The 22,159-nt window shown below is 42.3% G+C and overlaps 1 protein-coding gene and 1 long non-coding RNA gene across 4 annotated transcripts in view; one reads left to right on the forward strand and one right to left on the reverse strand.

Moving 5' to 3' along the window:
• The window catches only part of PLCB1 (phospholipase C beta 1), a 460,081-nt gene that overhangs the window by 134,782 nt on the left and 303,140 nt on the right, over positions 1-22,159 (forward strand). The window lies entirely within an intron of this gene.
• The window catches only part of LOC310840692, a 28,682-nt gene continuing 14,520 nt past the window's right edge, over positions 7,998-22,159 (reverse strand). The window contains exons 5-6 of the long non-coding RNA XR_014561999.1: positions 14,662-14,721; positions 7,998-8,082 (exon numbers count right to left, since the gene is read on the reverse strand). This is a non-coding gene — a long non-coding RNA (uncharacterized lncRNA). The remainder of the gene's footprint in view (positions 8,083-14,661; positions 14,722-22,159) is intronic.

Here is a 22,159-nt window from a genome sequence, read left to right on the forward strand (position 1 = left end):
AGGCTGGGAGATAGGTAGGGAGACAGGTTAGGAGTCAGGTTGAGGTGTAAAGAGTGAAAGGGGGGGAAAGTTGGTTCTGGAAAAGAACTTCCATTATGAGTGTATTGTGAAGGACAGTGTGTGGCGTCCTGTAGGAGGAATAGACTGGAATTTTACTGGGAGGCAGAGGTTGAGCCAGGAGAAGTAGGAGCTGGAAAGGAACAGCCTATTTGGGACTCAGTCTAGTCTGGAGGGGAGAGATTCTTAAGAGAAAGCAGGAGATTCCCAAACCCAGTGAAGGGAGGGAGCGTGGAGAGCGCTTGGGTCTATTTCTTAAAGTACCTCAGAAGCAGGATTGTTAAAGGGGGTGGATAACTGAAAGAAAGTATCACCTTATAAAGGGACAGACCTATAACACAAAACAACTAAGGGTGAATTAAAGTGAAATAGCATTGTATTCCTGCAGTAACCTAAGTTTTATCCACTTGTGTTATGTACTATCTTGCCTTAAATAAATCTATTGTCTATTTAAAGAAAACCCACCTGAGACTCCAACTTACTAGTTATCCCCTCACAAAGGTCCCCCGCAGGATAATCTGGGATAGTTTTATTTAAACAAAAGAAAAACCTTCGGGTAAATTGTTGTTCAGTGAGGTGGGGGCAATTTATCTAAGTGAGAGTGGGCCCAACGGCGTGAGAGGAAAAAGTGTCATTGCACCCATCACACTTCCATGAAAATTAGCCCATATGCATCTTGCTAATATTGACAATTTAGTGAAAGGATCAATTTGTAGGAGCATATTCACAATATGAAAAATGTAATCTAAAAAGCTACCCTTTGTGGTTCTGTTTCTTGTCACAGAGTGTTATACAAGGAAGGGATAATTATTTCTCCATAAAACCTTTGTCTCCATATTAATTATCAACCTCCCACCCACCCACCTCACCCCTCTGCCTGCATGTAAAATAGATGGTGGAAGTTTGTTTTTGAATTATGGATAGCTGATCTAACCGTGAACCATATTAAAAAATATTTTTTCAGAGACAGTGTTGAGACAGCTCTCTTCTTAAAATGCTGTTCACAACTGCATTTTTAAAACTGGATTTTAGTAGTCCTATAAGAATGTTAGTTGGCCAAATGTCAGGTTACTCTGAATGTCATAACGTTTGCTTTTCTAAAAGGTTCTGCTTCTACAATTATGTGATAAGTGGAAATATTAGCTGCTTTCAAAAACAAAATTAGATTTCTGGTTCTTGGGTCTCTCAGCAGAAGCTGAGAAGGATGAGCCTATAGATTGAATCTTAGGAAATAAATAAAAATGCTGAAATGCTTTGCTTATGAGATATAATTCAGTCACTCTCCCCCAGTTCAGGGATGACTTTAAAAAGAATGCAATCACAAAAAAAACTTTTGCCCTTAGAATAAAATTGCTTACTCTGAGTTGTGTTTGTGCTAAAGCAGCCTGTAAGTTTTGCTGTGACTTTTTCAGTTAGAAAATGGGTACTTGCAGATGGCTCTGGTGGGTTTGTGGAAACATAAAAGTTCCATCTCTCTGTGTTTCTGTGTACCACATTTTAAGGATATTGATAAGCTGGAATGTGTGTGGAGGAGGGCAACCAATATGATAAAGGGTCTGAAAGCCAAGCCCTATGAGGAATGGTTGAGGGAATTGGATTTGTTTATCCTGAGAGGAGATAGCGATCTTCAAATATCTAAAGGGCTGTCACATGAAGGATGGAGCAAGCTTGCTTGTGCTCTGGAGGCTAGGATCCTATCCAATGGCTTCAAGTTACAAGAAAAGAGATTCCTGCTCATCATCAGGAAGAACTTTCTGACAGTAAGAGCTGCTCAACAGTGGAACAGACTCCCATGAGATGTGGTGGATTCTCCTTCCTTGGAGGTTTTTAAGCAGAGGTTGGGTGTCCACCTGTCATGTATGACCTTGTTGAGATTCCTGCATTGCAGGGGGTTGAAGTACATAACTCTTCTGTAACACCCACCCTCTTCTGAACATCTTTGAAGAGAGTGATAGAAGATTATATTGTAAGGACTTGAATATCCATGTGCTAACTGTGGCAACATTGGACTACTTTACCTTTTACCTTCCGTGTAAGCTACACTCCATACAGTGATGTATGGAAGTGAAAGCTGGACCATAAAGAAGGCTGATCACTGAAGAATTGATGCTTTTGAATTATGGTGCTGGAGGAGACTCTTGAGAGTCCCATGGACTGCAAGAAGATCAAACCTATCCATTCTTAAGGAAATCGGCCCCGAGTGTTCACTGGAAGGACAGATCGTGAAGCTGAGGCTCCAATACTTTGGCCACCTCATGAGAAGAGAAGACTCCCTGGAAAAGACCCTGATGTTGGGAAAGATGGAGGGCACAAGGAGAAGGGGACAACAAAGGGCAAGATGGTTGGACAGTGTTCTCGAAGCTACCAGCATGAGTTTGACCAAACTGTGGGAGGCAGTGGAAGACAGGAGTGCCTGGCATGCTCTGGTCCATGGGGTCACGAAGAGTCGGACACGACTAAATGACTAAACATCAACAAGCTACACTCTCTCCTGCCACCGGGCCACAGGATATCCCGGGAAGAAGGTGTACCTGGGGTTTATGTAGGGCTTGTTTGTTGGTACTTGGGGGTGGGGATGGGACTCAGGGGTGGTGGGGAGTGGGCACATTAGCACGGTGAAAAGCTGTAGATCATGACCTATGCTTTTATCTTGCGACACTAGAAATGATATAGCGTATTAGCAGTTAGCTAATGGAAATTCAAATTAACATGGGTGCTTAACATCCCGAAGTTTCACACAACAGTTTCTATGGAAACTAGAATCTTTATATAGCTCTGAGGATTTTGCTAACAAGCTGAAATAGTGGCATTAGTTGGGTGTAGGGCACATTCCCCATGGTGAACATTCATTTTTAAATGTGCTATGCATTTTATTATTACTGCTCAGTAGTCATACATATTTCAGCAGGGAAGGCTTTTAAAATAAAAATAAAACTATGCATTGTTTTCTTGAGCCATATGCAAAGTAGAAGATATTAAAAACATTTAATTTCTCCAAACATTCTGAAAGGATGGGGGAAAGATCATGGATGTAGCCAGGATTAACCACCCCCATCAAGTAAATAAATAAAAATACTTAACTTGCTGACCAATCACATCACAGGTAGCTCAGTTCTGCTCCCCCCAGCAAAACTCCTCCCCCCCCATAAATCCTGGCTATGCCCATGGGAGAGATGTTAAGCACAGGGAAAGTTTCTTTTGAATATTTTTGCTGCTGCTGGTGATGATAATTTTACTTAAAATCTGTCCTTCACCATAAGGTCCCAGGTTGGGGTATGCACATAGCAAAACAACAAATAATGCAATCAAAATATCAGTACATAGTGGTGGGGAGGGAAGTAAGCCTGGTAAGCAAGGTGGAGAGTTTAAAAACTCTTTTTCCACTGAGTCTCTGCACAAAAGGGGCTTTAAAACCCTCTGCCTTGCTTACAGGGCTCTGGGATGGTCATGGAAGTGATCATGGGATCTCAAGGGGCCATCTTGAGAGCTCAGACGTTGGGGGCGGTTCTGTGTGTTCTTCTGACCTTGCACAATTTTGTCTTTACACACAGCCCCCAGGAACACAATCCTCGTGCAAGCAGCGCTTGCAGTGTAAGTGTACTTGCTAACAGGCCATTTTGGACCTGTGCCTCCATACACTGTTTGAGGACGTGGTTGAAAGAGAAAGATTTCCCGTCAGAAATCCTTGGCTTGCATCCATCCATTCGTTTGCTACAGCATGTGGAGCAACTGCATGTTGGACAGAGGAAACAGTTACACAATTGCTCACTGAAGCTTTGTAGGCGGCCCCCAAGTCCACTCTTTTAAGGCAGGGGAACAGACATGGACGCAGGTGGCGCTGTGGGTTAAAGCCTCAGTGCCTAGGACTTGCCGATCGAAAGGTTGGCGGTTCGAATCCCTGCGGCGGGGTGCGCTCCCGCTGCTCGGTCCCAGCGCCTGCCAACCTAGCAGTTCGAAAGCACCTCCGGGTGCAAGTAGATAAATAGGGACCGCTTTCTAGCGGGAAGGTAAACGGCGTTTCCGTGTGCGGCTCTGGCTCGCCAGAGCAGCGATGTCACGCTGGCCACGTGACCCGGAAGTGTCTCTGGACAGCGCTGGCCCCTGGCCTCTTGAGTGAGATGGGCGCACAACCCCAGAGTCTGTCAAGACTGGCCCGTACGGGCAGGGGTACCTTTACCTTTACCTTTAACAGACATGCACTGTCTTAGTCACTAAGTGGCTGGCCTCATGGTCAGGCTTTGGTTGGATAGTGAAAGCTATCAGTCTGGGCACCCAAGTTCCTACTGCACTGCAAGGCAGGAAATGTATTGCCTGCCTTGCAAGGTGCCACTGATGAGGCGTTCTCTGCTTTCCTTGTAGCTATAACAGAAGGGGCATCTCTCTTATGCTGCCTCCTCTCTCCCTCTTGTTTAAAGGATAGGGTGAGGAGTAAACAAGCTTCTGGGCAGTCTCAACTAAGCCATGTGATGGAGAATCTTGCAGTGCCTGCTTCTTCCTTTATTTTTTAAAATATTATTGTTGTTTTTTAAGTCATTTGGTCGTTCCCCCCCCCAGATTTCATTTTCCGTTTTTCTGACTAGAAACAAGCAGAGACCTATTTCATACCCTCCAATATTCCCCACCAACTGACCCACCTTGACCCCCCCCCCAATTTTTGCCTCCGACCCACAGAACATTCCCTATCAACAGGACACAGCACACAACTTTTAATTGATTAATGAATTTATCGCATAAAAATTATTCACCGCTTGATTATAAAATGGTAAAATCAATAAAAAATTACAACCCTACTTTAAAACATAGAAAAGTTAGATTCCTAAAACAGATTACCTCAACTTTCTAAGCATTTAGGTGGGCTTGATATATTTTTAGCAGGTGCTGAAAAGAGAATAGTGAAGGGGCTTGCTTGATCTCAGTAGGCTCAAATGTTCTTGCTTATTGTTTGTGCTGTTTATTTTTATTTCTTGTCCTTTTTAAATGCGATTTAGAAAATCTCAGTGAAAGTATTTTGAAGATGGAAACACACTCCCATCTTACAAAACTAGCAGATCTTTCACAGGCCCTAACAAGGTAGTCTTTATATCAGCTTTGCTAATTAGGGGAGCAGATTTTAATCAGCAAGTGAAACACTTACTGTAGTTGTTTTATTCTCCTTATTTATGGAAATAAGCAAGTCTGCAGTGTAAACATGTCATATGAGAACAGAAATTTAGCAATGAGGGAATTGTGGTTTTCTCATTTTTGAACTTAGTGAACATGCATGATGGTATGTCTTTAACTTTTAATTAGAAAGGATTGCATACAATCACGATAACCTTCTAAAAATATCAGCATTTAAAAGAACAGCCCTCTGGCATGTCAGTGAAGAATACCCAGCTTTGCATTTCAGTGAGATTAGGGTTGAGTGGTTTCTTTCATTTGCCACAATTTCTGTTTTTATCTTCAGATAAATATATGAGATTTTGTTTGTTTGTTTGTTTAGTTGCAAAACAAGCTAAATTAGAAATTCTTTTAATTGACCTGTACCAAAGTTATCTATTACAGCCAACAATACATAAAGTATAGATTATATTCAAAGCATGGGGAACATGGGATCTGATTTTGCTTCTTGAATAATGGCACATCTTCAGAGGAGTTTTTCTTTCAGGAGCATTTTGTATTGGTGGGGGGAGACACAACATTCTCCTTGTGTAGAACATAAAATGACCCCCCCTAATTTTGTGGAGGTTTCTCTTGTGTACAAATGATTTAGTCCCGCAACATCTTTGCCAAGTGTGTGTCAGGGGTTGTATCTAATTAAGTTCTACTCAGAGTAGACGCTTTGTAATTAATGGACCCAAATTAGTCATGTCAATCAGTTTCAGTGGGTCTACTCTGAGTGGGTCTAGTACTGGAAACAATCCCAGGATGCTACAATTACTCTTCTCTGCTGGATGTAATGATGAACAATTTTGGAAAAAGTAGAAGCTGTGTCTTGGTGGAGCATTGTCCTGGCTCCCAGTTGTTGAACAAAAACTTGAATGATCTTTGCAAGCATGCTAATGCTTAGATTGGTGCCCTACATTTGCAAATCACTCATCTAAGGCACAGCAGGCAGTACATCTGATACTGACACAACCCTTGCCATCCTATATGGGGAAGGCTCAACTTAATTCATCAAACAGTTCTGTTCCTTAGCAAGCAGTTTTGCACTCTGTCTTGGAGGTGGGATTTGCTCCAACCGTTCTTGCCTCCTTCCTTGGGCGCCTCTGGGACCTAGGTGATGGAGGGAACCCCCCTCTGGAGAAAGAGAGCTAGACTCAGCATCTGGCATGAGAGACACTGTTAAGGTGTCAGAGATAGACTTCAACAGTTGTGGTTAGGAAAGCAAAGCAAAGCTGAAGAGGCAGAGAGGCCTTTTGGTTCTTGCTGTGGGGATTGATGAGGTGAGAGAACAGGCTGAGGGACACACACATCTGGTCCAACCTCCAGGGTCTTCACTATTAGGCTCCCCCAGGTCTGGCAGAGACCTCCCCACCACACTGGAGCCAACCATCAATCTACATCATCCTGACTTGGCCACCCCATGACAAGCATGTGATTTTAATGGAAAATATAGTCTCCATGACCTCCATAGTTGATTCTGTGTATCCCTGGTGGCTATTAACAATAACCATTTGGTACTACAGAGAGAGGGAAGGAGGGCAGGAGAAAGTGAGAAAAGACCAAATACTAATAAAAGGTAAGATAGCTGACTAGTTTTAATTTTTTCTTTGGTTGTCTAAGCAATTCCTATTGGTAAATCAGTTGCCTTCCCGATATGCCTGTCCCTTTAAAAGGCTCATTTGTAACTGGTTGCAAAAAACGAGGAGGAAATGTTCAGGAAAAATGCAAGCTAATGACCCATCCTTTACTGAATGACCTGAAAAGATCAGCTTGTTCTGAACTACATGCATTCATGCCCAGGAACGTAAATAAAAACATTCTTAAATTCATCCTCGAAGCCAACACAGGACTTTGTGAATAGAAGCCAAGTGAGGCTGTGCATCTTAATGTGGGTTTCTCCACAGAATGAAGGAAGTTTGCCCTTGGAAGAAACAAGGACAGCCAAGTAACATAGGTTTGCAGCCCCTTTTTGGTGAACAGTGAACCAAACGTTGTGAAGTACTGGCAGGTGTTAACTAAACACTTGAATGCCATTAGACCTGCTGCTCAACTGGACTGCTAATGGCTTAAGTTCCACAATGTACACAATACCACAAACCTTAAGTGTGGCAATAGAGTGGGATTCTCTGGGGCAAGCTGATCAAACAAGGAAGCAGAGCAAAGTACTGGACACACATTTATGACCTGAATGTTAACAAAACAAAGAACATCTCTTCAAACTAGGACTGTATAGGTCTCTAGATTGGTAGCAGGGATGGATAGTCATCAGCATGCCATGTTTGAAACACTTGGCATTCATTTTCAAGAGACCTCAGACATTGAAAATCCATAGTTCCCCCGGCGTTGTGGTCTTCTTCTTATTCTGTGAGTTTTCTGTGGGAAAGAAAACTTGCACTGAAAGTGAGCTATGAAGTAAACATCACATGTCATTAGCGATGTTAGCTTCCATCTGATGGCCTATCGATGTCCAGAATTCCTGCAACATTTGTTTTTCGGCTACTGACATCAATTAGTTAAACTCGGTTTGACAGATTGAACAGATCTTATTGAACTCTGCTGCTGCTTTGGTTGCTTTATTTTTTTAATGCCTATAATCCCTTTTTGGATTTGAAGATGTGTGCTTACTACGAAAAGCATCCTAATAGCACTAACAAGGGGAAAGCGTCCCAGCTCCCAGGTCTCAATTTGATTATCATGCAAGGCGCAACTTGAAATGTACATTACATTCATGAATACTGAAAGACTTCTCTTGGGGAGATATTTCATTCAGGAGCAAACTGATCAAAACTCGAGGGTAGAAGCAGGCATAATTTATTTTGCAGTCTGAATTTTCTGATGAAAACGAGAACTTCGGTTGGAGTTCCTTAGATGATGTACACCCTGAAGTAAAAAATAAATAAAAATGAACTTGATCCTTTAAAGTTTTTTTTTTAAGTTTGCTAATGACATGGAAGTTTGATGTTCAGCTGCTGTAAGTTTGAGGACAGCCACTTCATGCTTTGATTGCAGATCGAAAACTGAAAGGAGAAAGCTTCATATATTTTCTGAATCGGCTGTTAACAAACAACAAGGCAATGTCAGCACTGAGCTGCTGGTTTCAGTCTTGTTGATATGAATGTATAAGCTGGCCCAGGTTTCGAAAAATGAAAATCTAATTTGAGATTATAGGCATCAATGCTCGTACATTCCTACATTCAGTCTACCCCACCAAGTTAGCTCCAAATTGAGAAGCACACCAGTGGGTTTGAGTAGGATGCTTCCCCCTGCTGAATATTGACTCGGGACTCTGGTAGGTGGAGTAAGACAATGCATTTCCTCCTCCTTTCTCAAAGATAAAGCTCATTTGCCTGAAGAGACTGACTCAGTGTCCAACTCATTGCTTGACTCTGAGGTCATTGCAGTAGAAAATGATGGAGGGGGTTGGGTAATGGAGAGAGGCAGGATCGCATAGCCTTGTCAGCCATGTTGCAAACCATCCATCCTCACCAATGTGTCTATAGCACTACGTTATTGTAGACCTCAAATGACTCCGATACACTTGCTCTGAACCCCTAGCACCCCATCAAACTATTGGAGAATTTCTGCACCCCTCTGTGACGTTAACATATATGAGAGAGTGCTGGAGGGGAAATATTTAAATAGATTGCACAGACAGGACCCAGGGGGGTGGAGTCAGTGGGACTATAAAACCAGTTCTGGGAGGAGTTCGTTGGGGGTTGTTGGTTGGTTTTAGTGGGTTGGCTGGTGGGGAAAGGCAGTTGGTAATAGAGAGACAGTTAGGGCCGTGGGTTCTTGAGTGTGGGGAGGTAGAAGAGATAGAGAGAGGAAAATAAGACTAAGAAAGTAAAGACAACAAGGTTTGGAATGCCGTAAAAGTTTTGTTCGTGTCTGAAATAAAATATACTCTTCTTTATTAATTGAGAAGCTGACTGAGACTGAAGTGATTTTACCAGGGGGAACCTGGTTGGTGGCAGCGGTTTAGTGGTGTACGGGTCAATAGTCTGTGCGACGACCGGGGGCTCCGTACGAACGCCACACCCTCCACAACAGTTTTTGGTGAAATCCCTCTCCTCCAACAAACTTCTCTGCCCCCGAATAAAGTGGAGGATGTCTGGGAAGATGTGAATCCAATTTATGAAATTCATTTTCTGAGAATTTTCTTTTTCTGTCATCCTGGAACTGCAGGCAGATGAAGTTTTAGCTGGTTTGGCAGAGGTCTTGACAAACATGGCCCACCCCCAGCTCCCACCGACCAATTGTACTTTGAGAAATTTTGGGGCCCATCCAAGTTCTTTCCCCTCTCGCTCCACAAACCATCGTATTACATTCTTGAATGTAAATGAAATGATTCCTTGAAATTGCACTGTTAAGCTTGTATGGTACAATAGAAGACAAGATGATTACTGCTGCCCAAGCTACCAGTTCTGGCCTTATTTAAAGGATTAAAATAGTGAGGCAGCTAGAGACGCAGTGTGTTTCATGCCTGGGCGACAAAATATTAAGAAGTTTTCATATTAAAATGAAGGTGATGTGAGATAAATCACAGAGGCTTCCTAACTGGGAGAAGGGGAAAGTGTTTGTCTTACTGCAGAAACAAATATTACGTATTTGTCAAGGCACAGGCTCAGAGGTTGATATCTTTTGAGAACATAGGGAAGGGACAAAACGTCAAAGGACAGCAAGGTTGCATTCAGAGAAATAACCTAATCAAGCTTGGAGCAAGCTTGTTTTCTCCTGCTCTGGAGGTTAGGACATGAACCAATGGCTTCAAGCTAGAAGAAGATTCCGACTAAACAAAGTGAAAAACTTTCTGGCAGCAAGAGCTGTTTGACGGGGAAATAGACTTCCTGGGGAGGCTGTGGTTTTTAAGCAGAGGTTGGATGGCCACCTGTCATGGATGATCTAGTTGAGATTCTTACAATGCAGGGGGTTGGACTAGATGATCCTTGGGGATCCCTTCCATCTCTCTGATTCTGTGAAGGTAAAGCCAAGTTACTTTTGTTAAGCTTGTGGCTGAATCAGAGGTAGCTCAGTGGTAAAGCACATGCTTAGCATGCAGAAGGATTCGAGATCAATTCCAGATAGCAGAGATATTGGAGAGGGCGGGGAAAGGTCTCCGGCTAAGAGTTCAGATAGTCATTGCTTAGTCAGAGCAGGCAGTGCTGGGCAAGATGAACAAAATGGCTTTGGCTCAGTAAAAGGCAGACTGATAAGTTCATATGCTCCCCTGGGACCCCTTTGAATAAAGCACTGAGCTCATTTCACGAAGGCAGGACAGCACGGTACAAACTCCAGCACCACCGTCTGGGGAGTGATTTAGCGAAGGTGGGAATACATGTTAAGCTATTCAAAAAGGATTCTTAAAAAATAAAGGAATGCTGCTGCAGCATGGCATAGATGCTGTTCTTTTGGTTTGCGCATTTAACACCCCATGGATTACACATGTATGGTAAGGTAAGTATTGCAATCAGACTTGGACTTTCTGCTGCTATAAGAATGGATTTCAAGAAGTTTCAGGGGAGTTAAATGGGCATCCAGCGATGTGTTACATTTTAGCGCACAGCAGTTAGGGAAAGGAACCTGCCAGCTTGTTTGAACTATAGCCTTTCTGTTCCGTCAAGCCACGAACGCCCAAATTGGGAGAGGATAAAAGTCTCAGTGGCGTATTTTCTCCTAGTGACTGAAAAGCTACAAGGAGTTATTTCTCTGACAGGAGGAAAAAGCTGGTGAGGGAACAGCAGCAGAGATCGACACGGTAATAGTAGCAAAAGTGATTTGTTTAATCCTATGGAGAGCAGAAATAACTTTGTCTGGCATAAGGCCCTGAAATTGCAAATGCAATGGGGGAAAATGTTTTGGGATCTTCAGCCTTTCTCTGTTGTTACCATGTGTTCTTGTGTACCTGTGTACACACATACCTGCCCCATATATTTTTTAACCCATAGCCATGGTGTGCCGTAGCAATTCTAAGGGGAATTAGCAATGAGAATATAAACCAACATTTAAAGTAACCAAATGGGTGGTGTATTACAAAGATAGACATAATTCAGACCGGACTGGGAATTAATGGGTTCAATCTAAAGAAAGCAGGTGAGGACTGGGTAAGAAGAAACTATTTGCAATACTGGAAGGCTGCAGAGGATGGAGATGAGACGAAATAAGGAAATGGGAGGACAATGGATGCCAGATAAACTTGCAGAAGGGCAAATGGGGTTAGAGAAGTGCTAAGTTGTGGGTGAACATATCAGACGACACAGCGATTCTTCAAACAGCTCTTGTTTATTCACAAGCCAGAACAGAACTGAACTGAATGGTTCAGTCAGCCTGCTTATATAGAGCTCCAGTACAACGTAACTGTAACAATTTTCTAAAACTATCCAATCATTGAACGTCACTTTTGACCCCCTATTTGCATAACTATCTACAGTATCCCCCTGCTGGCCCAGGGTGAGAACTTCAGTACATAACAAGAAGAGAGTCCAAACATAAATAACACTGTCCGAAGCAGGGTGGGCAATTTGCTTGGAGAGTTGGTGAGAAAGAAAAGGAGAAACAAAAGAAAGAGAGATTGAAAAGAAACCAGAGTGCAAGCATTATCTATTCCAAGGCATGGGGCGGGGGTGGAAAGAGGTTAAGCATACTTTGCATCTTTGAGGTTTCAAACCAGAGGGTAAACTGAGGAACTGCTTCGCTGCAGTAAGTGTGCAAGGAAAGTCCTGGGGGCATCCGTCATTCTCTCTCTTTCTCTCTCTCTCTTAAAAAAACTAGCTAAAGGGTTGAAAGTAAAACAAGCACTGAAGAATATAATTGGTGCAGATTCAGATGCTTTAACAAGACGGTGCTTTGAGCAATAGGATAGTATGAGCAGTCACTGATGCGGACGGATGTATGCCTCCTTATTCTGCATCAAAAATGGCTGGAGATGCATTTTTCTGTAAGGACAGTTTGTGCTTGATCTGTTGCTAAATACTTATGCTGAGGTTTGCCATACTTTACCAAGAGAACAGGGCCCTTGGAGAGCGCTCAGAGACAGTAAGAGATTTCACATGTGCTGCATCAGATGAACCTCTGCTTTTCTTAGTTTTCAACAGCAGCCGTGTCCTGGATGCAATACAAGAGCCCCATTTCACAGGCAAAAGCTTGTCATCCCAATGGAAACTTCTTAATAAGGTTTTTGTTTTGGGTGAGGAGGAAAAATGGAAGCCTTCAGCCAAGGAAATTACCTTCCAAATGTCTTGTTTGTGTAACTTAAGAACCAATTGTAAAATCCTTATGGCGCTCCAGTTTTCTTTCCTGTTCTAACAGCTGAGGAAAGGATGTGGTATCTCCCCCCCCCTCCCCATTTCCGTACAGTGACAGCTTCTGGGCACTAGACTTGCATGCTCAATAGTCCTTCTGTGACGCTTGATGTCCCGAAGCCAAAAATACTACCTGTGCTATCAAGACTGTCTTGCTGTGTTAATATCAGGATGATGTATAATATATATATTTTGAAACTCTCTACTTTTCATAGAGAAAAGTGCCGTGTACAATGACACCATCGTTGCTCAGCAGTGCCTAGGCTGATCCGTATAAATAGCACCTGTTTTACTCAAGCCTAAAATGTGGCCTCTTACACAGTCTGTCTGGGAGCAGACAGATCTTGTCGGGTTCATTGCCAGGCAGTGTTTGTAGGCAACTGCCATGAAGTCTGAGTGATGAGAGAGGTGAACTTTGGTGGCAGGAGGTGAATGGACTAAGTTGTGGGAAGGGGAAGCCAGTGAAGAAAAGGCTGTAGTCTTCAAGTGAGGTGGTAATCAGAGCATGGAAAGAGTGCTTAGCAAGGGAACAGGGAAGAATGGCTGCCTTTCTGCAGTGTTGTGCATAGCAAGGGAACATGATGTTACAGTGGTCTGGATGTGGGGCGCAAAGGAGATGTAGGAGTCCTAAAGCCAAGGCTTGAGGCCTGGTCAACAGAGTCAATGGTGTTGTCAGTGGATACTGAAACTGAGGAGAGATGTGTTTATGAGGAAAAATGGGAAGCAATGAAACATGCAAATGGAAATATCAGACAGACAGTTACAAGATTGGATGGAAGGGGAAGGTCTAAGACCCAAAGATAGTGCTGGGTGTCTTTGGTGAAAATTTTCAACATGTTTGTATTTCTATCTTACTCTTCCATTTAAACTACCAAAGGAAACCAAACAAGTGTGCAGAAGCTAAACACAGAACCCTGAAGTGCACTTAATATAAACAGTATAGACTAACAAATCAACTTCTGAAGCCAGAAATAATAAAGCCAAAGTTCTATGAATCTAGTGAGGGAAAGAGTTCAAAATTCTTGCTTTCTTGGCGTAGCCTCCACGGTATGAAGAGGAAGATTTGTTGCTCACGTATCATGAGCAAGATTTGAGGAAGTCACTCTGGGATGACGTGAAGAGTGAACAGCAAAGGGCAACCTTGGGTTTTGAAGGAATCTTGGGGAAGTGTAAGGTTAAATGGGGTTTATAAAACATGGGTATGCAAGTGAAAGAATGAATATATTGGGTCAGTCAATTTGTGTTATGTGCCAGCCGTGGACTTTGCCATACTTATGATGAACTAGATAGACTGGCTGTACCTGGAATGATAGTCAAAGAGCTTAAAATATAAAAGGGGTGGGAGAAAACTGAAGGAAGGCTTTATAGGATATAAGTAAACTCTACTAGTAACTCTAGTAAAGGGAATTTAAGGGAAGGTGAAAAAGAGCTGTACAAAAAAAGATACGGGGGTGCCATAGCTAAGTGATTAAGCACCTGCTTTGCATGGAGATGAACCAAGTTCTGTTTACAGCTTCTGAAACTGAAGTCATTTCTGCTAGGTGGGCATAGGTCTGTCTGAGACCTTGGAGAGTGCATGCCAGTGAGAGTAATAGACAGTGCTGAACTACAGGATCTGCCTCAGCATAAACTAGTTTTATATGTTTTAACATGGACAGTATAAGGTTCCAGTGTTTAGTTTCTTAATGGCTTCTCACTTGTGGTGGTAAACACTGAAATCCATGTTCCAGAAATGTTTTGCTTTTCTTATAAACTCAATAAAAAGCAGAGATGCTCCCAGTGTTCAAAGTGAGGCGGTTTCCAAGGACTCGTTGCTACTGTGCAGTTGGTGTCTGATCTTATTCATATGGTTAACTTTCCCAAAAGAAATATTGGGTCTTGAGCATGCTGAACTTAGGCTGGATTGGGCTATTTAAGAATATTCAGTGAAGCAAATAAAACAATGTGAATATGCACCCCGCCCCCGCCCCTGCCTCCAGGCGGAACTCATCTTTCATTGTCAGTATATTTGCCATTTGCTATTCACATTTAAAGAAGCGAGATTCAGAGTTCTCATTTGTCTTTTTAATAAAGTAATGATCTTCACTTAATACAAAAAGCCCACATAGACAATAACTTACAAAAATGAGTAGTGTGCATTTTGTGCTTAAAATAACCTCACCTTCATTTCCTTCCTTTATACTGAACAATGGACTTCTGCGTTCCTTACTTTGAGTAAATTCTGAAAAGCAAAGAAAGCTGTTGAGGTTGTTGAGTATACTGTATTAAAATGTATTGTTGTCAGAGGTGGGGAACGCATCACTATGATAATGGAGAGAAAGCTGTCTTGTTTTTACCCATTAATGTCATGGCTCCCCAACTGGAAATCAAAATGTTACAATGACTGGAAGTTTTGAAAGTTTCAGTAATGGAAAAGAATGGAAGAAATGTAAGGAATATTTAGTAAAATATAATAATATAACATAAGTGGAAATACTTGCAAGTACTAAATTTGGTTTAGGATTAAATTATGTTGAATTGTATAAAATGATGGATTGAGAATATTATGAAAAGAAAGGAAGTTAGTAATTTGAACAAGTTAATTTCACTAGAAAGTGGATATTGGAAAATTGTTGAAATGAGATTTAATGAAAATCAGTTAGGAAGGATTTGAGGAAGTTACCCAATAATGGAATGCAATTTGGATTATTAACTGTAAGAAGTTTTGAATGTATGTTTGTTTTTCTTTTTTATATGTTTGTTTGTTATTTTGTGTTGTGTTAAATTTGGAAAATTATTATTATTTTTTTTTAAAGGAAGTTTCAGTAATGAAGTTAGTGCAGTGTGGGCTACAGGTTACAAGCAGGTGAAGCATGGAAGAGGAGTATTATGCATGGCTAGGTTTAGCTAAGATGTTGATCTAGCAATTGGCACGCATGATTTTCTCACACCAGTGCTTTCACCTCTGGTCTATTGGAGATAGAGGCAGAGCTGGCATAACTGGCTCACCATTGGACTTGTCCCCAGATGCCTTTCCTGAAGGGGAAATCTCTTCACTGACAGATGATGACACCTCCACAGATGATGATTTGGGGGACCAAATATCACAGAGGGGGGTCTAGGGAGAGGGACTGATTGTTCAACCACTCTGGGAGTTGTAGCTCTGTGAGGGGAATGGGGATCTCTGAGAAACTCTCAACACCCTTAACAAACTACAGTTCCCAAGATACCTTGCTGGCTGTTTGAAGTGGTATGATGTTTCTTCAAATGTGTAATGCAGATGGGAGCTTACAGAGCCAGTTTAGAGTGGTATGACAGGCGGGAAGGCAGAGGGTGGGATGATAATCAGTGTGTGTCTTTTGAAGGAGTGGCTGACAATCTTTCAGTTGAGCTCTTTTGCGACTGCTGTTCAGCAGCTGAGAAACCAAGTGAGCAGAGTCTTACTGAAAGAGAAAAGTGCAGTGCAGTGTAGTCAAAGGAAAACATGAGCCCATTACCTCTCAAATGACATATGGTGCTTTTGCTTGATCCATTCAAGCAGAAGGTAGGTTTCCTCAGGAAGCAAATAAACAAGGAAATAGACTGTGTTCACACAAATTGCTACTGCTCCGTAATCCAATTTTCAGCCTGTGCTCATGAAGCGGACCATTAGGCCACTAATGCTGAGGAAATGATTGACAGTTGTTCATTGTAGGGTTGCCAGCTGATTGAGAACAAGTCATAGCAGATACCCTCAAAGAAGAGGTATTACATCCTGTGTTTGTGTGAGAAAAGCATGAATGCCTCTTCTAAGATGGTGTCTGCCACTTGTGATTTTTGTAAGTACGTGCATTTAAAAACAACAGGTTTTTTTGAATGTGCCATTTGATTAATTGGAGGCGCCTTTTAACCAGTTAAAAGGTTTTAAACCAGTTAATGTCATCTAAAAATCACAGCCTGAGTTATTCTAGGCTTCTCAGTTTGTCCCTTGTACTAGTAGTGCTTCATTGTTTGCAATGGCTCCTTTGTGATGCAAACACTCAACTTGCTTAATATTTTAATGCTTTGCTTAGAAACAAGAGCATGCTTAACTTGATTATTTCCCATGGCTTCTGGCCCGATCTACCATTAAAGCTGGACTTACAGCATGGGGGAAAGGTAATTTCCGGTAAAGTCTTGGGCCTAATTCTCTTGTTATTGTGGTCCGAAGATCTTGTCTTAGCCTGTGAAAGATTGGGATCTCGTTTGCAGTTCAGCTGCTGCAGGATGAAATAACCATGGAAAGGGTAAGCACAGATGTAAATATTTGCTGAACTGTGGACACGGCAGAATGCCAGAGACCCTCTGCTCAATACTGGATGAATGTTCTTTCCTGCACCTGAGAATCAGTCTTGTCTGGGATAGATCATTTTGGCCTGCAAATAAGTGGGAATATGATTGTCATGAATTAATCTGATGTCAAGCTGCCCTATATTTAGTTTTAAAGAGGTTTTCAGGTGACACTTCTGCTTCTAAGTTAAAACAAATAAGAGATGTTGGGAGATGAACACTGCAATGCTTTGCTCGGCTATAATTGGATGTGCTCTTGCAGAAGTTGGAGGTTTAAAGACATTGGCAGCTGTTGAAGGGAAGTTATCAACAGGAGTCCTTTTTCCCCCTTTGGCATGGCAATGTTTACAGTGTCTTATTTCCAGTTAAGAGTTTGTTGAAAGCTGCTGTTTCACAACAACACACAAATGCGGTAAATGCTGGAGACACACACTACTTTGAACAATTGCCTATTGTAGTCAAATTTCCTGTTTGTAGTGAGAATTGGAGATGTTGGCTGATGGCTCCATTCTGCTAACTGGCCTCAGGCACATCTGAGTGGCTGGTTGTTACGATTGCCATTCCAGGGCCAAGGGTTATGTTACAGTAATCATGAAAGTGCCTTTTAAATGCTTCTTGGGAGTCTGTGAAGGAGCCAGGGTCTGAGCTAGATGGAGTGGCACATATAATATCATTTCCTGCATCAATTGACAGAGTCTGAGCAGGAAAAAAGAAGTTAAGTTAAATTATATGGAGAATTGGTTTTTAAATTGTTTCCCCCCTTCTTTTCTGGTTTTATGGTTGTTAACTGTTTTGTTTTATAATTGTATGTTTTATTGCTGTAAGATAAATAAATTCATAGAATGGTAGTGCATATGATAAGACTTGGCCAGTTTGCAGCACGGAAACCATAACTCCCGGGAGCAGTCCAAGTGGTCTACATCTGGAATGACCTTTGAGTTTGAGATCAAAAAGTTTGTGTTTCTTTGTTGTGAAAATTGCTAATGTAAATGATTGAAGCAGAAGCCCTATTTGGTAAGGTAAAAGGTAAAGGACCCCTGGACAGTTAAGTCCAGTCGAATTTGGCTATGAGGTGCGGCACTCATCTCCGCTTTCAGGCCCAGGGAGCTGGCGTTTGTCCACAGACAGTTTTCCGGGTCATGTGGACAGAATGACTAAACCACTTCTGGCGCAACGGAACACCTTGGCGGGTGCCAGAGCACACAGAAACGCCATCTCACCACAGCAGTACCTATTTATCTACTTGCACTGGTATGCTTTTGAACTGCTAAGTTGGCAGGAGCTGGGACGGAGCAATGGGAGCTCACCCCATCACACGGATTTGAACTGCTCACCTTAGATCGGCAAGTCCAAGAGGCTCGATGGTTTAGACCACAGCACCACCTGCATTCCTCTTGGGGTATTCTGTACCATGTGCATCTGTAGGCCCTTGCAGTGATGAACTTGTTGCACAAAATCCTCCTGTTATTTAGGACCCTGTATGGGATCATCATACAATCTCATTTCTGCTGTTTTGTATATTAGAAACTTGGCCATTAGGTTTGGCAGAAACCTTTTTGCATAAGGCCAGCTATCATAACTCTGAATTGATAAAACTTAGCCTGCCAAAACTCTAATATTGAGAAAGGGTGCTTGTTTTTTCCCTCCTAAACCTTGGCGACATATGGGGATAGTTGATCTTCCATTCCTTGTTTTGCAAATTTACTGTGAGTTATTTTCTAACCAGATCGAGAAGGATACTCAAAAATTGTCTTCTGATCATCTGTTCATTCCCGCTTGGATTGCCACAGGGTGCATGATTGTCCTGTTTGATATCTCATTTTCATTCCAGACCATGCTAGTGTAGTTACCTCTCAAAAGCTCTTCTCAAATGGCACAAGCTCCTCACAGACTTCATCTTGAACATCCATTCCTTAAAGGAGCAACTATGTTTGGGATTGTTGGAGGAAGCAAGTTTTTCTGGATTTTGTTCTACACTGTTTAGTGGAACATTTGACCAGGAGCAGACTATTTCCTCTTGAGAGGACCCTTTGTATAGCTTAGATGTGTAAAATGTTTCTTGCATACAGCTGGCACACTTGTTCTTATTATGTTGCTTCAGGTTTAAAATATTTCATCACTCTTCCATTATTTCTGGACAAGTGTACAAATGTAAATAAGCTTCTGTCTCCTCTCATTTCAAGTTTTAGTCTTCCTCTTTGTAATGTGTTTTGTTCCCCTTTGAAGTGCCAGTTGTTGTTTTGTGGGTAAAAAAAATGCTTTCCAGGTTGTCATGTTTGTTAAGATGCTGTGTCACTGAGCAATATTGCAACGGTATTGATGGATAGAGCCAAATACCTTAGAACAAATGTTTTTGATATATAAATCAGATGACTGCATAGACATTCACAATACAAGCAAATATAATTTATGGGTTTTAATACAAAGTAGTATCTATTTTAAGGGATGCAGGTGGCGCTGTGGGCTAAACCACAGAGTCTAGGACTTGCTGATCAGAAGATCTGCAGTTCAAATCCCCGCGATGAGGTGGGCTCCCGTTGTTCGGTCCCAGCTCCTGCCAACCTAGCAGTTCAAAAGCACGTCAAAGTGCAAGTAGATAAATGGGTACCGCTCCGGCGGGAAGGTAAACAGCATTTCCGTGCACTGCTCTGGTTCGCCAGAAGCGGCTTGGTCATGCTGGCCACTTGACCCGGAAGCTGTACGCCAGCTCCCTCGGCCAATAAAGCGAGATGAGCGCCGCAACCCCAGAGTCGGCCACGACTGGACCTAATGGTCAGGGGTCCCTTTACCTTTACCTAGTATCTATTTTACAATAATGCACTGGGTCAATGCAAGCACTCTCACAAGCATTCGGGTAAAGTGAAGGCCAATATTTGAACTTTGTGTTTTGATTCAAATCTTGCATAGAAAAATGTTCATGGAGAAATATAAATGAAAAATCTGAGGTGGGAAAATCCATATGTTATTTTATGGGAAAGGCATGCAAAAGGAAGACTAGATTCTAGCTCGCACTTGATGTTATAAGCATGAGTTTTACTCTATGGCAGAATCATTGTCAGCCATACCTATTTTGTTTGTTTGTTTCTACTGGAAAGTTGGGCTGCTTTTGCAATGCAACAGTAGATGATGAATTTCATTTATGAATAGCTTCCTATGAAGCATAATTAAGCCATCTCCATTAAGCCATTTTTAATCAGTGAAATGTTTGACCCAGTCAGATGATGACTTTCTGTACAGTGTGCTGCAATTTTGTGGTGCTCGATGTCACAATCTCACCTTTTTGCTTCAAATGGATTAATGCAACCCCTGGTCTGGTTTATTACTTGTAAGCAACAATATAGAATGGAATCATCATTTAAAAAATTTATATACAGTTTAATACTCTTACAGTTTAGGACATAATCAACAAGCAGTTTGAAAGAAACAAAATGCACAATACAATCTTTAAAAAGCCGCAAAGCTCTGTACAAACACACTCTGTATAAATTGGGAGGGTGCGTGTACACACACACACAGGCAAACATATTCATTTACTGTATTATGTAGGTTTCCATTGCAAAAATCTAGAAGAACTAATTCTCTAATGCACAGCTCCCTTAACCAACTACATTCTTTTCGGGCCACCCCAGTGGGGCTCAGGAGCCCAGTTATGTCACCCCTTGCCTGCAGAGCTGGCAGCCTCTTACCCTTTTTCAAACACCCTCCCTTGTGGAGTGTTCACTCAGGCTCCTCTCCTCTCCTTGGGAGTCCTCTGGACAAGCTGCTGCTGTCGCCCCAATCTCTGGGCTGACCCCCACCCACCGCCTCCTTTGGGAGGCAGAGATGCAAGAGGGCATCAGAGACGGGAGGGAAAGAAAGAAAGAAAGAAAGAAAGAAAGGGACAGTGTTGCCCGTGGCACCCCTGACCATCATTCAAGGCACCCCAGGGTGCCATGGCACTCTGGTTGAAAACCACTGTAGATAGCCCTTCTTTCTTAGCAGTAGAATATTCTACTAAAAGAATCATTACTCATGCAGTTTTAGCAAGAACAGCGTATCATTACCATCACGGTTAAACTGTAAGTTCTTCCTAAAAGAAGCTACTATAAATGAGGGGGGAATAGTACCACTACCATGCCTGCTGACAGGAATGTGTCTCAACACAAGAATGTAAGTAAAAGTAAACGATTTGCACTTGTGGAAAAGCCAAAATTATTCTCTGCAGAGGAACTACATTCTCATGCTCAAATTGTAAGATTTTTCTGTAATGTTTTCTTCCTTACTTAATGAAGACTTCTCTGCATGGAGACAGCGGCAATAAATACATTTTTAAAAATCGAATTATCCTGCTCATGAAGGCCACATTGTCTAGGATGAACTAAAACAGGCAGGCCTTAAGCAGATTATTAAGATAGCATAAAAGTAAAAGAAATCTGTCTTTAAAAGTTCATCTAGCAACTCTGGATAGCAAGATCCTATTAATAGCACCATCCCATGCATGTTTAGTCAGAAATAAACCTCACAGTGTTCACTGTGTGTTTAGGGTTGCAACCTGACAGTGAAAATATTTCCATCTCTAATACTCCAGAATATGCTCGTCTATGACCGTAATAAAGATGTGGATTTGGAATAACTCCAGGCCAACAGAACCCTTGATTGGTAGACAGCTAATAATGCAACCATCATAAATTCTACTCTGTGTAGTCATATTAGCAGAGCTAGGGATAACATGGTGGGGAGCTGTATCAATCCAGGCCAAATTCCCACAGGGTTACCTAGAGTTTAGATTACTTTGGTGCCAGGTCTTCTTAAAAACAGAACCCCATCTCACAACTGCGGTCTTCTGAAAGGTGAGCTAGTGCAGTTTAGTGGCTGAGCTGTAAGTCCACTCATTGGTGCAGCTTGGGATTTCATGGCCTCCATTATGAAAAGGCCATAGATCATAGAATTCTGCTCCAAAACATTGTTGATTTGTATTTTATGTCCTGGATAGGCGGAAGGTAAGCTGTCATTGGAAAAGCCTATACTCAGACCCTTCTAATGGACTTCCTCACTGGGTTTGGGCTATGTGCTGTCTTTGATCGCTGCAGGGGTAAGGTAAAGGTTAAAGGACCCCTGACCATTAGGTCCAGTCGTGGCCGACTCTGGGGTTGCGGTGCTCAACTTGCTTTACTGGCCGAGGGAGCCGGCATACAGCTCATGTGGCCAGCAGGACTAAGCTGCTTCTGGCGAACCAGAGCAGCGCACAGAAACGCCGTTTACCTTCCCACCGGAGCGATACCTATTTATCTACTTGCACTTTGACATGCTTTTGAACTGCTAGGTTGGCAGGAGCTGGGACCAAGCAACAGGAGCTCACCCTGTTGCGGGTATTCGAACCGCCGACCTTCTGA

The sequence above is a fragment of the Podarcis gaigeae genome, assembly GCF_964106915.1.
Source record: "Podarcis gaigeae genome assembly, chromosome: 3".
NCBI lineage: Eukaryota > Metazoa > Chordata > Lepidosauria > Squamata > Lacertidae > Podarcis > Podarcis gaigeae.